The sequence below is a fragment of the Psammomys obesus genome, unplaced genomic scaffold (assembly GCF_907164565.1).
Source record: "Psammomys obesus unplaced genomic scaffold, mPsaObe1.curated_primary_1811, whole genome shotgun sequence".
In the NCBI taxonomy this organism is placed as follows: domain Eukaryota; kingdom Metazoa; phylum Chordata; class Mammalia; order Rodentia; family Muridae; genus Psammomys; species Psammomys obesus.
The window spans coordinates 2,322,760-2,334,615 of NW_026589447.1; positions in this window are offsets into that span (position 1 = coordinate 2,322,760).

The following is an 11,856-nucleotide window of genomic DNA, read 5'->3' on the forward strand; positions in this document are numbered from 1 at the left end:
GCCATGTACAGCCTTATTCATGGAATGGCTGCCTTATGATCTCATCGCCAGGCATGTCAGCTTACTCACTGAGTAGACAGGATCCCTGTTGCTGAGAGACGTGGAAAAGGTCACGTTTCCAAAGAGATCCTTTGGAAACTAAGAAGAAATGTGCCCTGAGCATAAGCGTCAATTCACATGGAAGCACAAACTCCTAGCGCTCTGTGGGACTTCTCTCCTGTACCTATCTTGTGTTCACGTTTGAGCAAGCTTCAGAAGCTTTGAAGGGTTTTGCAAGACGCAGGTTACTGGGCCCCACCCACATCTCTGACTCAGCAGTACTTGACTGGAATTCAAGAGTGTGCATTTTGAACAAGTTCCTAGCACCTGATGCTGCCAGCCTGGGCCACACAGTTGAGAAGCACTGTCTTCCAGCTCCAGCTTCATGTCCTAGCTCAGGAGCTTTAGCCACTCTTAAATGCAGGCAAACCAAGTCTCCGCAGAAAAGTCTGGCAGAGCATTTGTCCTGTCACAGGCAGTTCCATGGCAGACCATGAACTGAAAGCAAGATCCGAAAGTAAGTCAGGAATACTCTTTATCTAGCATCCAGCCACGCTCACACCCACAACCACAGCATACTCTCACACATATGCCCATCACATACTTGTATGACCTAGTGGCTAAATACATGGGAGTAAACTGCTGAGATTGGCCAGCTGCTCAGTTCCCTGATGTGTGTGTCCTTGGACAGGTCACCGAACCTCTCTGACTTTTTGTTTCCTCATCATGAAAATTAGGGGCAGTAATAATATCTTACAGGGTTGCTAAAAGAGTTCATGAGCTAACGAAGGGAAAGTCCTTGAAACACTTGGTAACTGTAGTTTTGAACAGTTGGTTGAGAACTCCCATGTTTTGGTAAGGGAAAGGACAAGCTGGGCCCTTTCAATGTTCTAGCTCAACAGAGATTCACTTGGAGGCCTGCAGCCCTCACTGTGTGCTTACAGGTTAGTCCTCGGGATGCCCAGGCCTCACAATCCTCATTTGTCCTATAGGGAATATACTAAATGTTTATTGTGGCTTTCTTCAAGCCACTGTGGGCTCATGCCCAGTGGTGCAAGGTAGAGGCAATATCCACAGTGCCATTAGTCCAGTACATAGACCAGTTTCATCCTCCCTAGAGCTATAGATGCTGCTCAACCCCCCTCAGCAAAAGACTGTCAGAGACTTGCCTTGTCTTCCATAGCTCCTCAAAGCTGAGGCTGCTGGAGGTCTGGAAAGAGATACTGTCTATCGTGCAAGAAGCACTCTTTTTAACACAACCCTGGACAGTGGTGAGCACAAGAGAAGATGGAGGCTCCTAGAGGCGATTCTCGTCTGACATACCAGAACATGAACCTAAGATATCAAATCCCACGTTTCCTGCCAGGGGCTATGACAGTCTGGGAATCAGACAGGAGAAGAGTCCCCACATGGACTCTATGTTCTTCAGGTTTTGCTTCAATATTATCACCCCTTTAATACCTCAAGCCAGCTTTGCCTCTCAGTCTCCTTAGGCCCCCTCAATTTTCTTCTTTCTTTCTTTCTTTCTTTCTTTCTTTCTTTCTTTCTTTCTTTCTTTCTTTCTCTCTCTTTCTTTCTTTCTTCTTTTTTTTTTGTAGGTCTTATCACCTTCTCTCATGGTATAAAAATTACTGCTATGTTCACTATTTATTATTCATGTAGGAAAGTAAGGTCTCTGTGAACAACATTCCATGTTATTTATTTGAAAGATCAACACATATGACAGGCTGGGGCACAATACAAAATGCCTCTGGCCACCACATTGCTCTGAGTGTATGGAAAACTCTGAAATTCAAGGCTGACCAGGAATATGACCCCAGACCCCCCCATCCCCACCACCCACACCAAGCCTTTCCCAATAAGCTACATAATATGCTCCATCCACTCCCTCCTGTGGCTTCATCTCTTACGCCACTAACAGACACCTGCCCCCCTGGGAAGCTTCTCTCATGCCTTTGCTGTGGTAGCCCAGCTCTTTCTGACTTCCAGCATCTCCCTCTGAAGACTCACAGCCCTCTAATCAGCCCCTCTTCTCTGTTCATCTCCCCTCTTGGAGACCTTTTCCAAAGAAATGATGACTTCAAGCACTCCCTGCCCATCTCTGATCCACCCTGATCCTTGACTGTCTCTGTGCTTTCCAAGCTCCCTAAAGGGGTTTGGGGTGAGGGTATCTGGAGTATCTTGGTTCATGGTACCTTCCTCAAAGAGTCAGAGGCCCCTTGAGGGTGGAGGCCCATCATGTCCTAGTGACCTTTATGCCTCCAATAACCAGCCATAGTGTAGCTTTATGACAGAGCCGTGAATGAAGGACTAGAAGTTTATAAAGGCTTCAGTGTATAGGCACTACCATCTACATTAGCAAATACTCTATACGAGAGGTGTTTCCTTATGGCAACATTGTGTATATTAGGACACCAGGCTCTCTTGCCTTGGGCTAGAAGTCTATCACCTGGATGAGGCCATGCTCATCATCACATAGAAAACCCTATCTCATCTTCACTTTGCTGCCTGCCACCTAGACCCATTGTCACCAGTTTGCATGCATCCCCTAGACACTGCCTCCGTTCTTGTCTTCTGTGAATCCAAGGCAGATCAAAAAGGGAATCTCAACCAGCACACATATATTACCAGACGCACAAGCCAGATGAATTGATATAGTAACTTAGCACTGCTGAACCTCAATGGCCCTGTCTATAAAAGGTGGTTGGTAGTGACAATGCTCCCTTCCTCACAGAGCTGTGAGATTAAATCACCTGATTCTCCAGAAGCACTGGTGACAGTGAACGTTTGTTACATGATAGCACTTCTTACAGCACTCACTCATACCATGTTATTCATGAAAAGATTTGAACAGCTGAACAAATGCTATAAAACTGAAAGTGATCAAATATGTATTTGAAAAGAAATCAAGATAAAAAAATGAGGTTAGGAAAATAATAAACCCTGGGGGGCACGACATGCACATATACAAGATACCTTCTGCAAGGTTCTGTAACCACAAGGGTCTGCATTTAAGCTCTTGGCTTGCCTGGAAGTCACATAAGTAAAGAAAATACCATCAGTTATAAAGCTTCAAAACATCCGGGACATGGACATAAACTAAGGATGCCAGAGCATGCCTCTCTTGATCCTTCACAGTGAAGACTCCAGGGGACACCGTCACATAGCAGAGTACCAGCTAGACTTTCTTATGATGTTCCCTCCAATCTACCTACTATAAGGATACGTGGCAACTGTTCAAGAAAAATGGAAAAAAAAATGATAGCCACCACTTACTATACGCTAAGCATTAAATCCCCCAAATAAATCCAGGAGGCCAGCATTATTATTGCCTTTGCCATACAGAAGAAACTGAGGTCTGGTAAAAAAAAAAAAAAAAAAAAAAAAAAAAAAAAACTTCCCAAGGACACACAGACAGGAAGTGGAAGGAGGTAAACCCAAGTCTCAATGGTACTCATGCCCAGATTGACAGCTACCATTTTTCTCTTGCCTTCCAAAACTTCACATGTGGCAAAACAAGTTCAATGTGCAACCCTCTGTTAAGAGGCGTTGTTAAGGATAGCAGGATACTTGAGGACAGAGACTTCACAGGCCACCTGATAGGCAGTCTATGTTCAATACTACTTCCTCAAGCTGAGGCAGCAGTCAGTCAGGTACATCAGGCATTCGGGGACTGACTTCTCTGAAGCAATCCTGCACCTTGGTAGTTTTGTATTGTTGGTGTGCAGCAGAATCCTGGGCACCATTCTGAGCTAGAAAGAAGGTGGGGAGGTGCGGTGCTTAGATGGACAAAGAAGTCCCAGAGGTGATGTTCACAGAGGACCCAGAGGGTAACCCCAGACAGGTCATTTTCCCCCTGAAAATGGTCTACAAACCCTCCAATGTGCTAAATTCCCTGCCATCGAGCCAGGCCTGCAGCTATTTCTGTCTGGAATGCTTTCAAAGCAGGCGTTACCAATTGCCACTGTGGCCATTTAAAAACTCTCAATAAAACACCCCTAGAACATCTAATTTAGGCAATATAGATTCCCAGTGAACCCTCCAAGATGAATTAGTTGCAAATTGCACCCACAGGTAACTGAATGATTTGACCTGCTGTATTAAATTGTTGGAGAAAAACCAATTGAATGCTGGGGGCCGTCTGCCAACGCTGATGATCTCGGGTTTCGGGTAGTTGATCTTAAGTCCTGCTTTCTGACAATAATTGGGCAGTAGGATCAGTTGTCTGTTACAGTCAATCCTAGAGCATGACAATAAAGCTATATCAACAGCACAAAGGAAAATACTGATCTTCTCTCTTCTCTCTTGCAGGGGGCCCAGCACAAGCATCCAGTATGCCCAGAAGTCACATGGAGTCATTTAAACTCAAGTTCAGAAGAAGATGGGGGGGGGGGCAAAATCTATACACCTCTTAAATGTAGTATCTGATTTCCCAGGAGATCAGCCTTTCCTGCTAGCCCTGATTTATAGAGGCTGCTTTCCTTTTTCCCACAGAGATTCACCGTGTATTGGGAGTAAGCTTGACCAGAGGACTGAATAGCAAAGGTTAGGGCTGCCTGAAGGAGAATCCTTTCTGGCCACCACTAGCAGCCACTCTTGCTTGCTACCCTCACCCCTACCCCCACCACCATTTCCACCCCTACTCCAACCCCCATCTCCACCCCTACCCAGCCCCCACCCCTATCCCCACCCAGGCAGTCTTCCCAGTGAAGAGTGAATGAATAAACACCAGCAGCTGGGCTCTGTCTGGTGTTTGGGGTAGGCCAAAGGAGGGCATGTTGGCAGTCCCTTGCCTGCAGGTGTGATGGGAAGCCTCTTCCACACATCACCATTCATGCAACTGCAAATGGAAGGAGTTCACCAAAGTGGCAGCAGATCCAGGGCCTCTATTCACCTCTATCCTTCTAATGTGGATATTGCTTAGTCTTCTGTCTAGGGTGTGGGGTTCTACTAAAAATTGTTGGCTCATTCTTTCCCCAAATCCCAGCTAGAATGCACTAGAAGCCTGGGAGGGGGGCTGTCCTGAACCCTACGTCTGTGCAATGTCCTTGAGTCCTGCCTTTTTCTGAGCATCCACAGACAAAAGCCATCCTCAGAAAATCAGGGTGGGCTTTAGGGAAGCAGAAAGCCTCAGATTGGAAACTCCACTTCTGTCACTAAATGACTGAACCTGTGGAATCCTGTGCCTTCTCAGCCACAGAGGTCCCCTCTCAATAACCACGGAGAATACTACCTCCCTTGTAGGTTTAGGGATATTTGAGAAAACTGTGTTTAAAGGACCCTAAGTCATTCCCTGTTCATCCCCCATTTCCACTAATTGGGGATGCTGTCACACCAAAGAGGAAGGTTGGCAAAGGAGACAACAGGAACTGCACCTTAACAGAAGGCGAAGGGCATAGTGGGGGCCTCAGATGCAAGGGAAGAGAGATAGACACAGGACTGAGGAAGAGGAGGTAGGGGAAAAGGGAACCTTGGAATGGAAAGAAAGGAAAGGGGGAAGGAGAAAGGAAGTTTATTATTCTTCTTGCAGACCAATCACAGGGCTCCTGGAGTGTCGAATTCTAGCTCCAGCAGCCAGATGTGACCTGTTCCTGTTATCATGGAATATTAATCAGAGGGGCCCTTAGGTAATTGGGCAGTTTTGATTAGAGAACTAGCCCTTACAATAATAAGCAGGCAGGAGCCTGGGGATAGCTGCCCCACCCCCGGCTGCCCACCTCTTAGGTTCCATGATTTTAGAAGCCCAGGACCCCAGACTATAGAGCCAGAATGCTGAGAGGAGCATGGCCCCATCACTGGTGTGGGGACCAGGATTGGATGGGGGTAATGGAGGCTTCAGGGATAGTTGGCTACAAGTAGGACTGTACTGGAGTTCTGAGGGCCTGGGGCTGGCCTGGCTCCACTCATCTCCCTATCAATCATTGCATTAGTTGTTCTCTGGGCTTTTCCTCTCCAGGCCCCTTCCCAGCCAGCCCTCTGCAGGTGCTGCTGCCTCAGGCTTGGGCCCTACTGGGACCCCAGCTCTGTTGCAGGCTGCACATGGCCTCTGGGCTCTGTCTATTTAGATGGTTAATTAACCTTCCTTTTTGGCTGGGCCAGACTAGAGCCCAGAACAGAGGGAATGAGGGCAAAAAACTGGGGAGGGTGCAGGCCAATTGGCCCAGCCTTGGATACCTTCTCATCATCAGGAGCCCAGAGTAAAGATAATAAAGAGCCAAGGATCTCCAGCTCCAGGAATCTACTAGATTGCTCCCCACCCAAAACATGCTGTCCCAGGAGATCACAGGGGAAGGTCAGAGACCTGAATTCTAATCCCACCTCTTCCTCTCTCCTGAACCTTGGTGGCCTCTTCTCTTCGTTGAGGGCATCAGATAAAGGTTTTTCTTAGACCAAACTCACTTAAGCACCTAGCATATGTCAGGCAGTGGAGCAGCAAACAAGGAAAATAGAACAGTTATGATATGTGTAACGCTCGATAAGGGCTTGACATGCGTTACCTCTCTGCATCTTCTAGCATCTCCATGTCATAGATGAGGGAGGGAGCTGAGTTAATGTGAGAGTCTTCTGTGTATAATCCAATGTGAGTCAAGTAGAACACATGTAAAACTCCTGAGGAGAACCAGGGAGGATTTTTTTATGGTGGCATTTACTATATGCTACACTGACTTAGAAAATGCTATTAGAGGTATGTGTATGTGCGCACAGACACGTATGTGTATTGTATTTGCATATGCATATGCACATGTGAATACCCCAGCCTGTTTGTATATGTACATGCATTTGTGCACATAAATCAATTATGAAAAGTGTTTGGAAAGACACAGCTGTGTGCCAACCTCTTGATATTAGAATGTCACTGTCAAATACGTACAGTTGTGACTAGTGTCCCTACTATACATGGTCTTCTTTGGTGCAGGAACTAATTCTGACTAAGTAGACTTCAGAAAGACCTTATTAGTTCCCTCTTCACCAGTGTGACAGTATAAAAAGGAGCCAGCTACTGTAAAAGACATCCCATCAAACAGAACTCAGGACTCCAGTGACCCTACAAAGGATGGGAAGAAAAGTCTGACTCCTGCATCCTTTCTACCTTCCCAGAAGGATTCTAGGCCACCCTGGGAGTGAATGGACCTGCTTCAGAACTGGTGCTCTGGCTGTAAAAGGCTGGCTGGGCAGGGAGCAGATTGCAGGTGGAAAACATATTCGCTTATTCACTATTGACCAGCTTTTGCTGAGGCCCATGCCCCTTGCTCCAGAGCTGTGCATATTCTAGTAGGAAATGGTGGCTCCTTGCATTGAAGCATGGTTGCTGCTTGTTACAAAGGAGTTCTGCAAACATCATCCTATTCATATTCAGCAGATGTTAGAATGCAGGCCTGAAGAGAAGAGATGACATTTGGGTGTGTATGGCAGAGTCCCATCTAGAAGCAAGTCTCTAGATCCTGACTCCAAGTTCTTGCAAGGGGCACAGCAACCTGGGAATCACATCCAATCTTGCTAAGCCCGGAAGGGCTTGCAGCCTATCACTTCTGGCTTCCTTAATCCTCACTGGGGCCTGTGAGATGGCAACTTCTCTCAGTCTTATCTGCTGGATGTAAAACAAAAGTGCAGCAGACTTTAAATGACTTGATTTACAGTTCCTCACTAGAACATGGCAAAGCTGATGTGTGAACCATGGTAGCCTAATCCAGACACTGGGCTCTTAACTACCGCACTACGCTGCTTCTGGAAATATGGCCGCAGTCAAAGGTACAGGTCCTAGAGAGCCTAGACCCCATCAGGCTAAGAACAACATTTTCTTCATTAGTCTAAAATCTGAACTCTGGATTCAGGTCTTTTGGGTTCAAACCCATGCTCTATAACTTACTAGTGATGTTCGTAAGAGCAAGGTACTTTCCCTCTCTGATTCTCTATTTCCTCAACCATAAAATAAGCTAATCACAGTCCTGTCTCAGATAGGGACCTCAATGAGACATCAGTGCAACAGGAGGTGTCAATGAAGGAATTCACATGTTGAGCAAGGTGCCTGGCCCATAATAAGTATTCAATAAATGTTAGTGTTTATTGCAGGCTAATATAATGAGACATTGTGTCCCTGGATTGGCTAGACAATCATGTGAGCAGTGGAGGGCAAGAACAGAGCTCCAGGATCACTGTCCCAGCCCAGCCAAGCCCTTTCAATTGAATCAATATTTCAAAGGTTTATTGACATTGCCTTTGTGCTAAGCTGTATGCTAAGTATCCCTTAAGGTGAGAAGCAATTGGACACAGGTTCCTGCCCTCTAGAAGCTCACCATCTAGTCTAAGTAGACAGGTGCAGATGGTATAAGCTGAAGATCTCTGAATGCTAAGAAGAGTGCCAGCCTGGCTTCCATGAGGGTCAGACATGTGTGGGAAAGATCAGTAAGAGCCTGCCAGGCCACCAGCCAAGGACTGCTGGCTGCTAGATGTGGGTGTGGAAAACCTTAAGGTTGTCTTTGGTGGTTGGGTGTCATGAGTCGGTTGGTGGGTACATAGCTAAAGCAGCTGTGTGTGGTAGGGAAGTGTGAAGGTGAGATGCTAAAGACATGAAAAGGTCTAGATCACCCAGGACCCTCTAAACCATGCTGAGGAGTGGGGTCATGAATGATAATTTGAAAGGTAAGCAGAGATGGACAAGGACCTTCCTTTCTTTTCCTCTTTTGATGTTTATTTTTGTTCCCTTGTAAAGCTCATTTCAGAAAATTCCTCCACTTTGTTCAGCTGAAGGAAACTGGAGAAAAGGGAGAGGTTTTTTGTTTTGTTTTGTTTTGTTTTTCCATACCCCAGTTGGGACCAGAGTTCTCAGGACCTCCCAGGGCCCAGGCATTGCTGGTAGGAGCTCCCTGGAGCAGGGAGTAGAATGCACACACCTGGGGAGGCCTTCGAGGTTTTGGACTGGAGCAGGCTTGTTGGGGCTCAGTAAGTCTGCTGGGCTAGGGGAGTAGTTTGGTCTGAATCCGAGGATGAGAGGCAGAGAACAGCCAGTAAACCCTCCGGCTGCCTGTTTCAAAGGAGAATGGCTCCCTTCCCCGAGCAATGCGCTAAGTCACAGACACCTCTGGCCTTTTCTTTCCAGATTTCACACTCCCAGGCCCCACAGAGGGGTGCCTAGGAAAAACTATAGCACCGCCAGAGAGAGAGGGGGATCCCTGAGCCCATAGTAAGCAAGCAAGATGGGAGGGGGCCTGGTGGGTGTTGAAGAGGCAATGGACTGGAAGTCAGGAGACCTGTGTGTGGGCCAGTCCGGTGAACTCTCTGCGTGACTTGGGCAGTTACTGTCTCCCCTCTCTGGGCCTCAGTTTTCCCATCCATCTAACAAGGGGGCTGGACTCCAAGGTCTCAAAATGCCCTAACAGCTTGAAAGATTCCATTCTCTTCTCTGAATCTGCCCAGGGGGAGGCCTTGGGGGCTGGGGCACTGGCAGGGGCTGAGAATTCCATAGCAATTTGCATGTGAAAGCATGTTACTGCCATGGCTATTAGTGTGTGCAGGGGGACTGAAGACAGGGCAGGGACAGCTAACTGTCAGGCTGGCCAGAAGGGTCCCAAGCAACCTAGTAGGGGATGGAGGAGCCTGCCCTGAAGTGTGCCCAGGAATGCTGGACAGTAGCCCTCACCATCGGGGGGGGGGGAGCATTGGTTTCTTAAGCTTCTGCTTAGCCTTGGATTGCCCAATTCAGAGTCTATGCCACAAACCAGTGGGTCAAAGGCCCTTACAGATGTTGTCAAGCTGGTGAGTGGCTTCAGAGCTGTGTGAGTTGCCCGGCAAGAGTGGTGTCTAGGGAGAAATGCGCAGTTAGTGCGTTTTCTAAGCTTTGAACCAGGCTCAACTCTCCCAGATCCACATTTTCCTCTACATATATGTAGATGTCATTGGCTCAGGCCCCTGCAGCCCTTTTTTGTGTGCACCTGACCGGACTCTCTAGTTTCCTCTCCTCCTCCTCCCCCTCCCACCCACCTTCTGAAGTTCAGAAGAAGTGAGCTCCTGTGTGCCAATGGGGGAAGAGTCTTCTAGTCTCTGGGCCTCAGTTCCTTCATGAGAGGTTAGATCTGGAAAGGTGGCAAGTAGATAAGAGCAAAATGCTAGCTCTACCATTTCTGTCTCCTGATTTCTCCCTAAGAGGAAGAGTTGTAAAATTCAGCCACCATGGTAATCCCCTTGTTTCTTCTGGAACCTGGAACTGTCCCATGGGCTCTTTCCCCCTGGCTTTGAACAGAATGGGAAATTCTTCAGAAACCAGCTTCTATTCATCACCTACAGCCATGTGGCTGCTGGGACTGGCAGCTGCTGGGCAGCTCCTTCCTATAGCCTACGGAAAGTGTTTGAGGCTGTCATGAGAGGAGGCACAGTGGAAGAAGCAGACTAGCATAAGGGCAGCAGAATAACCTCTTAGGAACCTTGCAAGCAGCCAGCTTTGTCCAATTATAATGAAAACAGCACACAGGGCCCCAAGGTATGCCCAACTATCCACTACACTGCTCACTGAAATATCTGAAGTGTGCCATGTATTCAACATTTTTTTGGCAAAAAAAAAAATGCATGGATGAATGACTGATTTTAGAAGCCCAGTTTTGAATCTGCATATGTTTAATCTGCCTCTCACATTCCTACCACCCAGTCACAACATAAGCTGAAATAATTTAGCTAATTACTAAAAGACTTTTCTAGAACATGTGGAGCCTAGAATCAGTAATCTCACCTATTATCATTGTAATTGTTTTAAAGAAGATGAACAAATCTCCGCATTATCAGAGAGGTAAATGATCACAAAAAAAATGCAGAGGCCTGGTCAAAAGAGGAGTAATGGCAGAGCAGGGACAGGCCCTCGGGTGTTCAGTGGCTCACAAGCCTGGGGTTCTATCTCTGAATCAAATGGCCCCAATGCAAAGTCCTCTCACCTTCCCATAGACCTTCAATCATTTCTTATTCTGCACAATCTCCAGTATTTCCACTTCCTTCTCTCTTTGCCAGATAAATAATAAACCATTGGAATCAGAACCCACAATTATTTTCTCCATGCCCTTTGATTACTTTCATTTGGGGCTCTGTGACCTCTATCTTGGGCAGGTGCTGATTTCCCCCCTCAGCTGCTTCCCAAAGGGGAAGCCAACACAAGGACCAGCTGGGTCCCCGGTCCTCCAGATCTGATGGCCAGCTGTACCATGAGCAGCAGATGGACAAGACAGTCCCCAGGCTGACTGAGCCTGGGTGTCACTAGGATTGTTACATGTCCAGGTAGGACAAGAGGTCAGGCAAACAGGTGGGTGAGCTAGATTTCCAAGAGTGATTGATGCCACCTGGCCAGAGGGCCACTTGCTTAGCAGGGTCCACCCTAGGACATCCCTAGGTGGATCACAACCTTCCTTTGATTTCTGGACCCATTTTAATGGCCCTGCTTAGAGGGTCTCAGGCCAGCCACATCCCAAAAACTTTGGAAATGCATCCTAGGGTCTTAAAATTGACTGGGTGTCAAGAAGCTCAAAGGAGTTTTGGCCTTCAAATTCTCAAAGCTTGTCTATCCCTTGTCAGGTAAACAAAGGCCTAGGGGTAGCACCTGCTCTATTTGATTTCATAGGTCAATTGGGTTCTGCTTGCAGGGGAAGCCGAGCAGCCCCACACTCACCAGGAAAGCATCCTCTATCTCTTACTCACCAGGAGCTTGGGCCCAGCTGGGACAGGAAGGAGAGCAGAGGGAGGGGCTGCTTTGGAGCTCTACCCTTCCTGCCTCCAGGTAGCTAAGCCTGGCCTTTCCCTGACTCAGACAGAAGGGTAAGGGAATTGGGTGAGAACTCCTGT